The 15,610-nt window shown below is 44.0% G+C and overlaps 1 protein-coding gene across 9 annotated transcripts in view; it reads left to right on the top strand.

Moving 5' to 3' along the window:
• ERBIN (erbb2 interacting protein) overlaps window positions 1-15,610 on the top strand; it is a 96,316-nt gene that overhangs the window by 5,889 nt on the left and 74,817 nt on the right. The window contains exon 1 of one of the 9 annotated variants that reach the window (XM_058680171.1): window positions 9,586-9,684. The exons of the other annotated variants lie outside the window; for them this stretch is intronic. The gene's annotated coding sequence lies outside the window, so the exon portion shown is untranslated. Of the gene's footprint in view, window positions 1-9,585; window positions 9,685-15,610 lie in introns of those variants that run through there. 9 annotated transcript variants of the gene reach the window in all.

Raw genomic sequence — 15,610 nt, 5'->3', positions numbered from 1 at the left:
TGCCCACCGGCGTGATGACCTAATGGCTAAAGTCCATCTTGCATGCGCCAGGATACCCTATGGACACTGGTTCTAATCCCAGCAGCCCTGCTTCCCATCCAGCTCCTTTTCTGTGGCCTGGGAAAGCAGTCAGGGTGGCCCAAGTATTGGGTTCCTGCACCCACGTAAAGTTCTGGATGAAGCCCCAGGCTCCTGGCTTTGGATTGGCTAAGCTCCGGCCATTGTGGCTGCTTGGAGAGTGAATCAGTGGATGGAAAATCTTCCTGTCTCTCTTCTTCTCTGTATATCTGCCTTTGCAATAAAAAAAATACATCTTTTTTCTTTTTAAATAAAGAACTGGTGCCCAAACGGGATCCTGGCATGTGCAACGTGAGGATTTAGCCACTGAACCATAGTGCTGGGCCCATTATATTGTGGTTTTTAAAATTGTATTTGTTTTCTATTTTTTAAAGGTGGAAAGACAGGTCTTCCATGTCTGATTCATTTCTCAAATCCTGGTAATAGGGAGGGCTGAGCCAGGCTGAAGTCAGGGGCTGGGGAGTGATAAGGACCCAAATACTTCAGTTGTCATGTTCTGCAACCCTGAGTGCACGTTAGCTGGAATATGGACCAGGAGTGCAGTAAGGCAGTCTGTGAGGGATGTGTGTATAAAGTGACATCTTCATTGCTGTTCCCAGTGCCCACCAGAAGTAGCAGTTTTAAAGTTAGTGGCTGCTAACCATCAAATGACAGAGGACAGAGCAGGTCGGTCAACCGCCTCAGCAAATGTTGGCAATGAAAATGCTGGGCAAACGGAGACTCTATGATGGACTGTGTCAATCAGTGGATTCTCCAACGACCACATTGTGCTTGGAGTGGTGAGAGTGGCAGCAATTCAGATCCTTTGAAATGTCAAAACCACTCTACCAGCTCTACCTTCAGACCAGAGATGGTCTCCCCAAGAAACAGATGAACTTATCTGGACAATAAGATGCTGGACTTTATGCCTGGTAATGCTTCCAATGAAAGAATCTCAACTGAATTTGAACTGTGGTAATGCAACAGGGTGGAGGAATCCACCATGGGGAGGGTTGGTGGGGTTTGGGGAGGGTGGGGGAAATCCCAGTGCCTATAAAACTGTCACATATTGCAATGTAATAAAAATATATATATATATATATATATATATATATATATATATATATATATATTAAAATAAAGTTAGTGTCTGAATCTGGAGTGGTAACAGTGCAGTCTTCCTCTCCACGAGTGTGACTTACACCTGGGATGGTCTGCTTCCGAGCCTTGGCGTGTTGATTCACTGGGTTGAGCCTTTCCAGGATGGTAATACGCATCCTCACGCACCAGAAAAGACAAGGACATTGTTTTTTTTGTTTGTTTGTTTGTTTCATTGAAGATTTTTTAAGATTTATTCATTTTTATTGCAAAGTCAGATATACAGAGAGAAGGAGGGACAGAGAGAAAAATCTTCCATCGATTGATTCACTCCCCAAGCGGCTGCAGTGGTCGGAGCTGAACTGATTCAAAGCCAGGAGGCAGGAGCTTCTTCCAGGTCTCCCACGCAGGTGCAGGGTCCCAAGGCTTTGGACCATCCTGGACTGCTTTCCCAGACCGCAAGCAGGGAGCTGGATGGGAGGCGGGGCTGCTGGGACCGGAATCAGCACCCTAATGTGATCCTGGTGGGTGCAAGGTGAGGACTTTAGCCACTAGGCTGCTGGGCTGGGCCACACACCTTAAGAGCATTTCAGAGGTTGTCGTAGTCTGTGTGTTTTTCAGGCTATACCCTAAAAACTAGGTGAGTACTGGGTGTTATAGAACTTTTACTAACTTTTTGGTTTTACATTCTAGGGGAATCTTAAGGCTCATACTTACTCTGTTTTCACTTGTTTTTTAGTTATTTTGTTCTGTGTTTTTGAATGTAGTTTCTAAACTCTGGTTCATAGGATTTATGTGTATATGTATGTATTATATATTCTAATAGGTTGTTGTATTTGGAAGTCAGCGTGACACACTGGATGGAAGATCTCTCATCTGCTGGTTCAGTGCCCTAGAAGCCAAAGGTGGGGGGCTGCATTAGTCTGAATTCAGGCACCAGGGACTCCCACTTGGTACTGCAGGAACTCAGTATCTGTAGCCATTTGCTGCTTCCAGGCTCATCAGCAGGGGGCTTTTGGGAGCAGTGTCTGGACCTAGAACTAGCACTGGAAGTGGTGGTGCTTGAAGCTGCAGCTTAACCTTTGAGCCGCAGCATTTACCCTGCCAGCTCTATTTTTGATCCCTGTGTAACTTGGAACCTCTCTTCCTCTACTAACACTACAGAAAATTTGATCTTGATAATTTTTCATCAACTTTTAGATTTCTCATGGTGGTCAAAGGTTGTACCAGGGTGTTTTTGCTTTCTGAGTGTGAATGAATCTGTTGTGGTTTTCTGAGTTGCTTGTAAGAGGAAGGAGATGAGTATTTAACAGGTTCTCTTTTAGGGTATGTGAGTAGCTGAACTTGTTAGTGTCCATGCTTCCTGTCACTGGAGGGTTTCGGTTTTCACAGTCCTGCTGAGTGTCAGCTCTCCCACAGTTCAGAGCTGTTTTAGAGGTGTTAACTGTACAGTGGTGTATTGAAGCTTTATTACTTGGCGGACTGACTGGGACACAGACCTTCTAGTTCTTTCTTTTGAAGATCCCATTTCATGCTGGTGTTGGGCAGGGTATCTCAGATACATCTATAGTTCCCCCCTCTTAACTGAGGGTGATATGTTCTGAAACCCCTGTCAGAGAACTCAAACTGAATAGATCCCCTGTGCGTTCATGGCTTTTCACTCTTAACTAATCATGCTTATACACTTGGGCTGTGTCTTCTGTCATTTGTGATATGACAGAAAAATTAGCAGAAATTTCTAATCTACAGTTCCAAAGAATATTCTTTTAAAAATTTATTACTTTTTGGAGAAAGAGAGCTCTCTCAGCCCTGAGTTCACTCCCTGTGTGTCTGTAACAGATCTGGACTAGACTGCAGCTGGGCGTCTCCCACAAAGGTAGTAGGAACCCAGCCACTTGGACTGCATACACATTAGCAGGGTGGAATTTTGCAGGAAGCTTAAACCTGAAACAAAGCCTGGCCTCCAGCACAGAAACTCCACATGGGATGTGATGTGTCAGGCGGTGTGCGTTTACCCACACTCCACATGGGATGTCGGTGTGCCAGGCGGTGTGCGTTTACCCACACTCCACGTGGGATGTCGGTGTGCCAGGCTGTGTGCCGTGTACCCACACTGTACATGGGATGTGATGTGCCAGGCAGCGTGCATATACCCACACTCCACATGGGATGTCAGTGTGCCAGGCTGTGTGCCGTGTACCCACACTCTACATGGGATGTCGACATGGCAGGCGACGTGCCGTGTACCCACACTCCACGTGGGATGTTGGCGTGCCAGGCGGTGTGCCGTGTACCCACACTCTACATGGGATGTCGGTGTACCAGGCAGCGTGCCGTGTACCCACACTCCACGTGGGATGTCGGTGTGCCAGGCGGCGTGCCGTGTACCCACATTGCAGGTGGGATGTCGGTGTGCCTGGTGGCATCCTCTGTACCAAAAGGCCCATTGAGAAGATTCAGTGTTTTCTGTGTATAGCAACTACCGTGGCATCCAGCATGTGTTTTTTTTTCTTTCCTTGTTGAATTGTAAGCTTCTTTCACCTTTTCACTTAAAGGAAGCAAATTCATCCTGTTATTTACTGTTCTTATGCTTTGGGGCCATCATAAAGTAAAAACCAGAGTTACTTGAGCACAAGCACTGTGCTACTTTACAGTTTGTCAGATAACTGAGGGACTGGGCAGGTGACACGCCTGCTGGACAAAGGGGCGCCTTGCCTCCTGGGCAGGATCGAGTGGAATGGTCCAAGGTTTTGCCAGGACACTCTGATAATGCATGTGAAATGTTAAGATTGTTTATTTTTAACATTTTTCATTTAATGGTTGTGGCCATGGTTGGTCATGGGTAAGTAAGACAGCAGAAAGCAAATTCACAGATAAGAGAGGACTACTTCTCTTGCATTTTTGTTCTTCCAACCCATTTTATTTTGTTGAAAAATTGCTTTATCCTTGTATGTAGATCTATTTTTCCTAGACTTTAGTGGTAGTGTAGGTTTTGAAATTGTTTTGTGCTTTAAGTGTTGAGGCAATGACAGCTACAGAGTTGGAACATTTTTGTTTAGCTGTTTGCAAGTTGCCGACCAGTTGACCATCACCCCGAAGTACTTTAATATTATTTCTTATTAGCTATGACATGCTCCTATATAATTACATCGTAACTATCAAAATCAGAAAGTCAACATGAATCTATTACATCTAAAATAATCCAGTTGTTTCAGCATCTTTTAGCGCAAAAGCATCCAGCTCAAAATTATGTTGTGTTAGCTTTTTATTACTATGACAAACTCCTGATGCAACTGACATTACGACTGGCAAGTTGTATGTAGCTGACACTTGAATGGGTCTGGGTGCAAAATTGAGTCGCCCCCTTCCCTTGGAGTGTAAAGAGGATGGCCGGTGATGGCGTTAGGCACCTGCAGAGGGAAGGTGCCATGGTGAGCTGGGAAGCTCTAGGGGCTGCACCCAATTCATTTTTTTTATTATTCTTTTTAAGCAATTATTTCTTTTTTAACCAACCTTTTGATGACCGTTACCTGCCACAGTGTCCCTCACCTCTACCCCCTGCTGTATGATACCATAACCAGATTGTCAGCCTTTTTTTGTGCTACCTGTCTATGATTTGGGGGCTTATATTCTGCATTAGTTCAGGGGCCAAATATTTATTTTTAAAAATGATTTTATTTTAATCCGGAAGACAGAGTGACAGAGTGTGGAAATGTGACAGCCCGGGCTGAGTTAGACTGCAGCCAGGGGCCTGGAACTCCCCTGGCGTCTGTACAGTGAGTGACAGGGACAGAACTGCTTGCACCATCTCATTGGCGGAGAAGTGGCTGGGACTCGACTAGTACTATGATACGGCATGCAGGAATCACAACTGTTTGCTTAACCTGGTATGCTACAGTGTCTGCCCTAGGCATTTATTTTGATGGTCGAATTGTTTCATAGATTTATTTCTTTAGTTGAAAGAGTTGCAGAGAGAGATTTTTCCATCCAGATGACTGCAGCAGCTGGGCCAAGCTGAAGCCAGGAGCTGGGAACTTCTTCCAGGTCTCTCCCATGTGTTTGGCAAGAGCCCAAACTCTTGGATCGTCTTCTCCTTGTTTCCCAGGCCGTTAACACAGAGCTGCATTGAAAGCAGAGCAGCCAGAACGTGAACTGGTGTCCATTTGGGTTGTTGGCATTGTGGGTTGTGCTTTACCTGCTGTGCCAAAAAATGCAAATTTTTTATTTGGCTAGATTTTTTTCTGTGAGAATGGCCTTTTTCTTTTTTAAATGGTGCTTATTTTTTTTAAAGATTTATTTTTATATTTTTATTGCAAAGTCAGATATGCAGAGAGGAAGATCCTCCGTCCATTGACTCACCCGCCAAGCGGCTGCAGTGGCCGAAGCTGAGCCAATCCAAGCCAGGAGCCAGGAGCCGGAGCCTCTTCAGGGACTCTCACACGGGTGAAGGGTCCTAAGGTTTGGGCAGTAATCAGCTGCTTTCCCAGGCTGTAAATGTAAGTAGGGAGCAGGATGGGAAGTGTGCTGCCGGGATTAGAACCAGTGCCCATAATGGAATCCTGGTGCATTCAAGGTGAGAACTTTAGCCGTGAGGCTACTGCGCTGGGCCCTTTTTTGAGATTTTTTTTTTTTAATTATTTTTATTGGAAAGTCCGATTACAGAGAGGAGAGACAGAAAGATCTTCTGTCTGATGATTCACTCCACAAGTGGCCACAACGCTTGGAACTGAGCTGATCTGAAGCCAGGGGTCAGGAGCTTCTTTTGGCTCTCATGTTTTGGCTCTGGGCCATGCTTTGCTGCTTTCCCAGGTCACAAGCAGGGAGCTGGAGGGGAAGCAGGACTGCCAGGATCTGCACCGGCACCCGTATGGGATCCCGGCAATGCAAAATGAGGACTTTGGTCACTAAGCTGCCGTGCCTGACCCTCCATTGTAAGCTTTTAAAGAGTTTTTTATTTTGAAAGCCACAGTGACAGAGGGATTGTATTTGAGGGATTGTATTTGCTGATTCACTTTCCAAATGGCCACAACTGTCAGGGTTGGGCCAGGCCAAACAAAGCCCAGGAATCTCAAAACTCCAGCCGGTCTCCCATGTCAGTGCCAAGGGCCCGAGTACCTGGACTGTATTTTACTGCTTTCCAAGGCACATTAGCAGAAACTTGGATCAGGAGTGGAGCTGCCAGGATTTGAACTGGCAGCACTGTGATATGAAACGCCTGTATCGCAAGTGCTGGCTTAACCCCGTGCACCACACACGGACCCATAAACTTTGTTCTAGATGTAAACTTTAGGAATAGTTCAGGTTTAAAGAAAATTTGAGCAGAGTATATGAAGTTCTTCTGTTTCTCCCCTCTCCGTATCTCCTGTTCACATTTTGCATTCATGTGGTATATGTTCGCAATTCATGAGCCAGTTTTGATACATTATTAACTGAAGTCCATTGTTAATGTGTGTATTCGTGTTTTACATTATAAATGTTTTCATATAAATGATAGTTTGTATTATAAATGATATGCATCTCATCTACCTTTTTGCTACTAATAGCAACAATATGTTCATTGAGTAAGTGAAATAAATTTAAATAATGTTATAAGAAATAGGAATAATTGGGAATGCTGTTACAGGCACTTGATCAAATTTTCTGGCACGCAGTGTATTACCTCTTTTGAATATTTATGTATTGAGTATATGAAAAAATTACCTTCATTTTTGCAAACTCTTTGGTAAAAAAATTTATTTGAAAGGCAGAGTGATGGGGGTGGGTGGAGGCAGAAGGGACAGGAGATAGATAACCAGCTTCCGTTTTCTGGTTTATTCCACAAATGACCACAACTCCCTAATCTGGACCAGGCCAAAGCCTTGAGCCAGAAGCTCCATCATAGTGTCCCGTGTGGGTAGCAGAGACCCCAGGTGCTTGGGGTGTCCTCTGTATTTGCAGGAATACTTCCCTTCTAGCTCCCTGCTTGTGGCCTGGGAAAGCAGTCCAGGATGGTCCATAGTCTTGGGACCCTGCACCTGCGTGGGAGACTTGGAAGAAGCTCCTGGCTCCTGGCTTTGGATTGGTGCAGCTTCAGCCATTGTGGCTGCTTGGGGAGTGAATGAATGGATGGAAGATCTTTCTGTCTCTCCTCCTCTCTGTTTATCTGACTTTGCAATAAAAATAAATAAATTTTTTAAAAGAAATAGGCCAGTGATTACAGATGAAAATGAAAATTTTTTTGGAATTATAAACTTTTTTCTGTAAATTTTTTTAGATTTTTTGTTACAGTTGTCTTCTTGTAAGTAGAGTGACAGACACAGAACGGGTAAGAAATATCTATTGGTTCCCTCCAGGAGTCAGTAACTTCATCCAGATGTCCCATGTGGCTGGTAGGGGTTTAAATATTAGAGCGCTGGACTGGAAATAGAGCAGTGGCACTCCTAGATGGAATGCCTGTACAATTAAAAAAGGATAGAATGACAAATTTTATGTTTTTTTTTTTTTACTACAGTAAGAAAACAGGCAAGAAGTTAACATCAAAAGGAAAATTTTAATATTGGGACTTTCAATGGAAATAATGATGCTTGAGTTGTGCTCGATAGATGGTTAGAATATATAGAAAGAGGCCAACCAGGAGAAGTGCTAAAATAGTGACTGAAAAATTTGGATATCCAGTGAAGGCGTGTGGCACAGTGGATTAGGTCACCACCTGTGCTTCAGACACCTTCCAGTATCAGAGTGCTGGTCAAGCCCTGGTTAGGTCGCTGCTAACACACAGCAGTCTTTAAGAAATACTGCAGGAGCTAGCGTTGTGGTAGAACAAGTTAAGCTGGTGCATGCAGTGGCAGCGTCCCGTAATGTGGGCACCAGTTGAGTCCCGGCTGCTGTATACTTCAGCTCCGTGCACGGCAGAGACCTGGGTTAAGCTCTTGGCGTTTGGCTTGTGCCTGGCTGAGTGCAGCCATTACATTCGCTTGAGGAGTGAGCCTGCTGACGGGTGGATGATCTATCCGTCCCCTTGTTTCTGTGGCTTGGCCTTTCAAATAAAATAAATCTTAAAATACTACAGTAAAATTACAAAACTAAACAGAAGCTTCCTTCATCCCCCAAATAAAGAAATGTTGTAGTGAGATCTTTGGCACGTTGTATTCCGCTTTCCTTAGCGTGCAGAAATATAGTACAGTATCAGAACCAGGACATTGGAAGTCTCTGAAGCTCAGAATGCACCTGTCGCCGCAAGGGTCTTTGTTCTTTGTAGTAACACGCCGGTGGGGAGCTCCCTTGTCTGGTTCTGTCTTGTCAAGTGTTGCTGAGTGGGGCCCTGCAGTGCGGAGTGCGGGGAGGCTCCAGCGTTGTTGCCTCTGGCTGTGGTTGGTTCACTTGTGTCACTGAGGACTGTTCTGTGCTGTGGGTGTACTTGGCTTAACCATGTCGTGGTGAGGCACATGGGTGGTTTTTGTTTTTGACCACCAGCTGTTTTGGATTTAGCCTTTTTGTTTATGCGTTTAGTTTGCTGTATCAATTTGGTAGCTTTTTTTGTTTGGCGATCTATTCAAAAGGGACAGGTTTTTTTTTTAATGTTTCTTTTATTCATTCATATGTTTGCAATTATTTTATAGGATCCCTGTTTATTCGACTTAATAGTTTTGATGTTTTTGAGGTGAAATGAATTTTAGTAGGATGTGGATACTTAATAGAAACAAAATCAGATGTACGAGAAGGAATGAAGAAACAGCTTTTAATTAGTTTGGAGCGTTGGGTTTAGATAAGCTCTCTGGGAGGCACAGTTTTCATGACCCTGAACCAAGATCGGTATCACTGATTTTCCGGAGGAGACGAGGTATTCATTGTGTTAAATTCTAAACATGTTCTAAAGTGGTAAATTTCCTTATGTGAGCTATTGAGTTTATAAATTACAGTGCTACTCACAGTGATTTTCATAGCATTTATTTTCTAGCTTTCAGAATCTTCATAATTTTAACAAGAAGGGGTGAAATGAGAACTTGAATATGGTTTGGGGAATCTAATGTGTTTCCTAAGTACAGTTCTCTTTTTTCTTTTGATCTAAAAGGGAAATATTTTTGGGTAGATTAGAAAAAAATCTTTAAAAATCTTAAAAAAACTAGGAAGTGCTTATGTTTGAATAGGTGCTCCTTTCTTAACAGGCATGCTGTTATTACGGAACTTGACGCTTGCTCAGGAGTCAGTTTTAGATCCACTAGCATTTAATACAGTACATTACTGAATACAGTGAAAACACTAAAAAATACGATCAATGGTTTTGGCTGAGATTTTCAAGCCTTCCAGTTGTTTTACTGATCGTATGCATTTGCTTATTAAGAGAAATAGTGTCGTGGCCTGGTGTGATGGATAATTGGCTGTCCTCCCCTTACAAACACTGGGATTCTGTATGGGTGCTCTGCTTGTGGCCTGGGAAAGCAGAGGAAGATGTCCCAAAGCCTCGGGACCTGGCGCCTGTGTGGGAGACCTGGAAAACACTCCTGGCTTCGAATCAACTCAGCTCCAGCTGTTGCAACCATATGGGGAGATGTAAGGTTTGTCCAATTCTCCTCTCTGAAAATCTGCCTTTCCAAGAAAGATAAAATAAAATCTGTATGTGTGTGTGTGAACTATGCTCTGAACTTTAATGATGTTGCCTTACAGAGATTGCAGAGGCTGTGACGCCAACCGTCTCTATCAATGAATGTTTCACGCATAGGTTTTGCAGAACTTGAAAATCTGATTTTTTTTTCACCTCCTTTTTTTCTTAAAGAAAAAAAAAATTGGATAGAGGCACATGTAATTTAAAGATCGATGGGCTCTGGGCCTGGCGCAGTGGCCTAACCGCTGGGGTTTTCACCTTGAATGTGCCGTGATCCCATTGGGTGCCAGTTCTAATCCTGGCGACCCCGCTTCTGGTCCAGCTCCCTGGAAAAGCAATCGATTACGGCCCAAAGCCTTAGGACCCTGCACTTGTGTGGGAGACCTGGAAGAGGCTCTTGGCTCCTGGCTTCAGATTGGCTCAGTTCTGGACTTTGCGGTCACTTGGGGAGTGAATCACCAGACAGATCTTCCTGTCTGTCCTCCTCTCTGTAGGACTGCCTTTCAATAAAAGTAAATACTAAAAAAAAAAAAAAAAAAAGATCCATGGGCTCTAAGAGTTGTTAGCTTTCTTGAAAATCATGCATCAATTCCTGAGGTTTCAGGAATAATAGCTTAAAAACACATTTATTTATAACAAAAATATTCATTGAATCAGTTACTACATGTAAAGTACCTAGAACATTTTGGCTCATAATTGTCAATGAGGGTTAGATTGATTTATTTGATGTAGCACATTGAGTATCTCATACTAGGAAATGTCTCAGATGCTTTATTAACAGCTAACATTTTCTGTTTATCATAGGCTAGTAATATATTTAGTTCTGTGCTTCTGATTACACTATATAGTAGATATTTTAATGCTTATTGCTATAAAGATGAAGAAACTGAATGCATTAAAATCACTTTCACCAGGGTAGACATTTAGTCTGTCAGCTGAGATACCAGTGTAGATTCTTGAGTTTCGTATCACGGTCCCTCGGTTCAGCACGTGGTTTTGGCTCCTGTCTCCAGCTGTCTCCATGCAGACTTCCGGAGGCAGCCATGATGGCTCGAGTGGTTGGGCTCTTGCCACCCTCACCCTGGGGGGAGATCTGAATTGAAGTCCAGCTCCCGCCTGTGGTCCAGCCTAACCTTAGTTGCTATGGGCATTTGGAGAATGAACCAATAAGTAGGAGCTTTCTATTTCTCTCTCTCTCTCTCTCTCTCTCTCTCTCTTATTTATTTATTTATTTATTTTATTTTATTCTATTTTATTTTTTTAAAGATTTATTCATTTTATTACAGCCAGATATACACAGAGGAGGAGAGACAGAGAGGAAGATCTTCCGTCCGATGATTCACTCCCCAAGTGAGCCGCAACGGGCCGATGCGCGCCGATCCGATGCCGGGAACCTGGAACCTCTTCCGGGTCTCCCACACGGGTGCAGTGTCCCAAAGCATTGGGCCGTCCTCAACTGCTTTCCCAGGCCACAAGCAGGGAGCTGGATGGGAAGTGGAGCTGCCGGGATTAGAACCGGCGCCCATATGGGATCCCGGGGCTTTCAAGGCGAGGACTTTAGCCGCTAGACCACGCCGCCGGGCCCTATTTATTTATTTATTTATTTATTTATTTATTTATTTATTTATTTATATTACAAAGTCAGATATACAGAAAGGAGGAGATAGAGAGGAAGATCTTCCATCCATTGATTCACTCCCCAAGTGACCACAACGGCCGGTGCTGTGCCGATCCGAAGCCAGGAACTTCCTCCAGGTCTCCCACACGGGTGCAGGGTCCCAAGGCTTTGGGTCGTTCTTGACTGCTTTCCCAGGCCACAAGCAGGTCTGGGATCACCTCAGATTTAGCTTCTTTGGGGATTCCCCCAACTGAGTCACTGGACTCAGGACCCCAACCATGGAGAAAATTGCAGGTTCCATGGTCTGACATGTGTCAGAGCTGGGCCTCTTTACTGGCTTAGAAGAAGCAGTGGACAGCATGTCCAGGCGCACATGCAGGACATGGCAGTACACTGGAGACTGCAGAGGACACCTGGTACCATGACAGAGGATGGAGGACAGAACAAATCGATCAGCTACCCCAGCCAAATGTTGGCTGTGAATATCTGGGCAGACGAAGACTCTAAGATGGGATGTGTCAGCTAGTGGATTCTGGAGAGACTTCATCATGCTTGGAATGGTGAGATCAGCAGTAATTCAAAACTTGAACTAGCAAAACCCCTTGAGCAGGACCCTCAGAGCATGCCCCACATCGGGGACCTTGGGGTGGTGTAGGGTGATTCTTCTCCATCCCAGGGTACAGAGAGGCGTATGGCAGGCCAAGTGTGGCTTCTTCGGCTATCTCCCTGCTTCCCCCAGATACAGGAAGGAAAAAAGAAAATGTGGAAATAATGGTCTCACTCACCTTCCTGTAGCCCTTGACCCTTATCGCCCCAATTAACTATGTAAAAATCATAAAAAATAAATAAAAGTAAAAAAAAATAGCATAGGGATAATCAGTGTGTAGGGAGAGGGGATTTGGGGAGGAGGAGGATAAGGGGAAATTTCAGAGCCTATGAAGTAGTATCATAAAATAATAAGAAGAATAATAAATGTAAAATTTTAAAAAATCATCTAGAAATTGGGTTGAAAGCAGAGGAGCTGAAACTTGAAGCCGCATGCTGACAAAGGAGTGCTGGTGTCCCAAGTGGTGGGTTGGCCCACTGTGCCACAAGACCCACGACTTAACTTTTTGCTCTGCTGAAGTGCTTTCATGTTATACCTTATTTTACTTGAAAACTTTATTAAAGATAACTGATGTTTAAAAGGAAACTTTGAGAAGGGAAACAGCTGTGCAAAGAATTCCCAAATAATCATTGTCAGTGTTCCTAGAGTTTACTTCTGAGTTTATATATATATATATATATGTGTGTATATATATATATATATATTTTTAATTATTTGGGGCTCACACAATGGCTTATTTGGCTGATCCTCTGCCTGCAGGTGGCTGCATGCCATGTGGGTACTGGTACATGTTCTGGCGGCTCCACTTCTCGTCTTGGGACCATACGCGCATGTGGGAGACATGGGAAAGGCCTGGTGGCTCCAGGCTCCTGGCTTCTGATTGGTTTAACTCTTGCTGCTCTCGCCATTTGGAAAGTGAACCAGTAGATGGAGGATCTTTGTCTCTCCTCTGTAAATCTGCCTTTGCAATGAAAATACATAACTCTTAAATGTATTTGAAAGGCACAGTTACAGATTGAGACAGAAGGACTTCCATGTCCTGGTTTACTTCCTAAGTGTCTGCAACTGGCCAGGGATGTGCCAGGTCAAAGCCAGGGACCAGAACTTTCTTTCCACATGAGCTGTCCTCCACTATTCCTCCCCTCCCCCAGCGTATTAGCAGGAAGCTGGATAAAAAGTGGAGCAGCCAGGCCCTTGAACCCATGCCTAGATGGGATGCCAGAACTGTGGGGGCAGCTTAACACACTTCATCACAATTCCTTTCCCGAAGGTACTTTACTTAAAATAATAATAATAATAATAGAAACAATGTATTAAGGAAGATAAATGAGAATGTGTTAGGCGAATTTACAAATCAAAGTATTACATTGTATTTTGCACTAAAATTGTAATATAGGCAGATTTGATTTTCACTTATAGGTCTTTAAGTTTTTTGGTGTATATTTCTTATAAAGAAATAGGTTCATGAAATTGTTAAATTTATTTACTTTTTTTTTTTTTTAAAGATTTATTCATTTTATTACAGCCAGATATACACAGAGGAGGAAAGACAGAGAGGAAGATCTTCCGTCCGATGATTCACTCCCCAAGTGAGCCGCAACGGGCCGATGCACGCTGATCCAAAGCCGGGAACCTGGAACCTCTTCCGGGTCTCCCACGCGGGTGCAGTGTCCCAGTGCATTGGGCCGTCCTCAACTGCTTTCCCAGGCCACAAGCAGGGAGCTGGATGGGAAGTGGAGCTGCCGGGATTAGAACCGGTGCCCATATGGGATCCCGGGGCTTTCAATGTGAGGACTTTTAGCCTCTAGGCCACGCCGCCGGGCCCTATTTACTTTTTTTTTAATTTGTTTTTTTAATTGGAAAGACAGATATACAGAGATTGGAGAGACGGAGAGAAAGATCTTCCGTCTGCTGGTTAAATTTAGTAAAAGGTCTTCCATTTGCCAGTTCACTCCCTAAGTGGCTGCAATGGCCAGAGCCGAGTTGATCCGAAGCCAGGAGCATGGATCTTCTAAGTCTCTCACGTGGGTGCAGGGTCCCAAGGCCTTGGACTATCCTTCACTGCTTTCCCAGGTCACAAGCAGAGAGCTGGATGGCAAGTGGAACAGCCGGGACGTGAGCTGGCACCCATATGGTATCTTGGCGGTTGCAAGACGAGGATTTAGCACTAGGATACTGTATTGGGCCCACTCTTGACTCTTTTTAAGAATGCACTTATGTCTGGACAATAAGATGCTGGACCCCATGCATGGTACATGCTTGCAATGAAAGAATCATGACTGGATTTGAACTGTAATACTGCAACAAGGTGGAGGAATCCACCAAGGCAGGAGGGTACGGGGAGGGGTTGGGGGAATCCCAGAGCCTATGAAACTGTGTCATAAAATGAAATGTAATTAAAGAATATATGTAAATATAAAAAAGAATGCATTTATAAATTTGCTTTGAACATTTATGTAGTACTTTAGCTTATGAGTCTTTAATTCCAGAAATTTATTAAAACTTATTTTGTTCTAATATCAGAGGAGGAAGGATCATTTGTGTTTAAGGCAAAATTGCAATCACCTTTGGGATTTTTATAGCATATTGGAGAGTATTTTAAAGTTTGTAGAGAAGGAACTAAAAGTTTATTCTTGTGCCAAAAGAATTTTGAAATCAGCAGATTTTTGCTTATTAGACATTTCCCACAATTTATGTAAAGTAAATGTCATAGCAGAGCAACCCATAAGTTTTAGTTGTATTTTTCTGCGAAGTTCTTTTTTTTTTTAAGTTTTATTTATTCTTATTACAAAGTCAGATATACAGAGAGGAGGAGAGACAGAGAGGAAGATCTTCCATCCGATGATTCACTCCCCAAGTGAGCCGCAATGGCCGGTGCGCGCCGATCCGATGCCGGGAACCAGTAACCTCTTCCAGGTCTCCCACACGGGTGCAGTGTCCCAATGCATTGGGCCATCCTCGACTGCTTTCCCAGGCCACAAGCAGGGAGCTGCCGGGATTAGAACCGGCGCCCATATGGGATCCCGGGGCGTTCAAGACGAGGATTTTAGCTGCTAGGCCACGCCACCAGGCCCTCTGCGAAGTTCTTGTAGTGCTGTTGGGCAGGCCTGGATTGTGCACTATACCTTTGCGGCAGAATCCTGCTTTGGTGGGGCAGGAAGTTACTATTAATCATGTGAACCTCACATGCTCATCTGATCAGGATTACTGAAATTAGTTATAGCTTCAAGGGTTATATAATTGTACATAAAGAAACTATTCTTGCAGAAACATGAACAGCAGCAGCAGTAGAAGCTCCACTTCCCATCCAGCTCTCTGCTTGTGGCCTGGGAAAGCAGTTGAGGACGGCCTAATGCTTTGGGACCCTGCACCCGCGTGGGAGACCCGGAAGAGGTTCCTGGTTCTTGGTTCCCGGCTTCGGATCCGCGCAGCACCGGCCATTGCGGCTCACTTGGGGAGTGAATCATCGGACAGAAGATCTTCCTCTCTGTCTCTCCTTCTCTCTGTACATCTGACTTTATAATAAAAATAAATAAATCTTAAAAAAAAAAGCAGTAGTAACTTGTAAGTGACACGTATCCTTTGCAAAGCACTGAGTTGCATGGGCATTTACGTTGCATTTCCTGTCAGTATCCCATTTTCAGTACTA

The sequence above is a fragment of the Ochotona princeps genome, chromosome 23 (assembly GCF_030435755.1).
Source record: "Ochotona princeps isolate mOchPri1 chromosome 23, mOchPri1.hap1, whole genome shotgun sequence".
NCBI lineage: Eukaryota > Metazoa > Chordata > Mammalia > Lagomorpha > Ochotonidae > Ochotona > Ochotona princeps.
The sequence above is the reverse complement of the archived record's forward strand: the minus strand, read 5'-3'. Positions and strand labels throughout refer to the sequence as shown.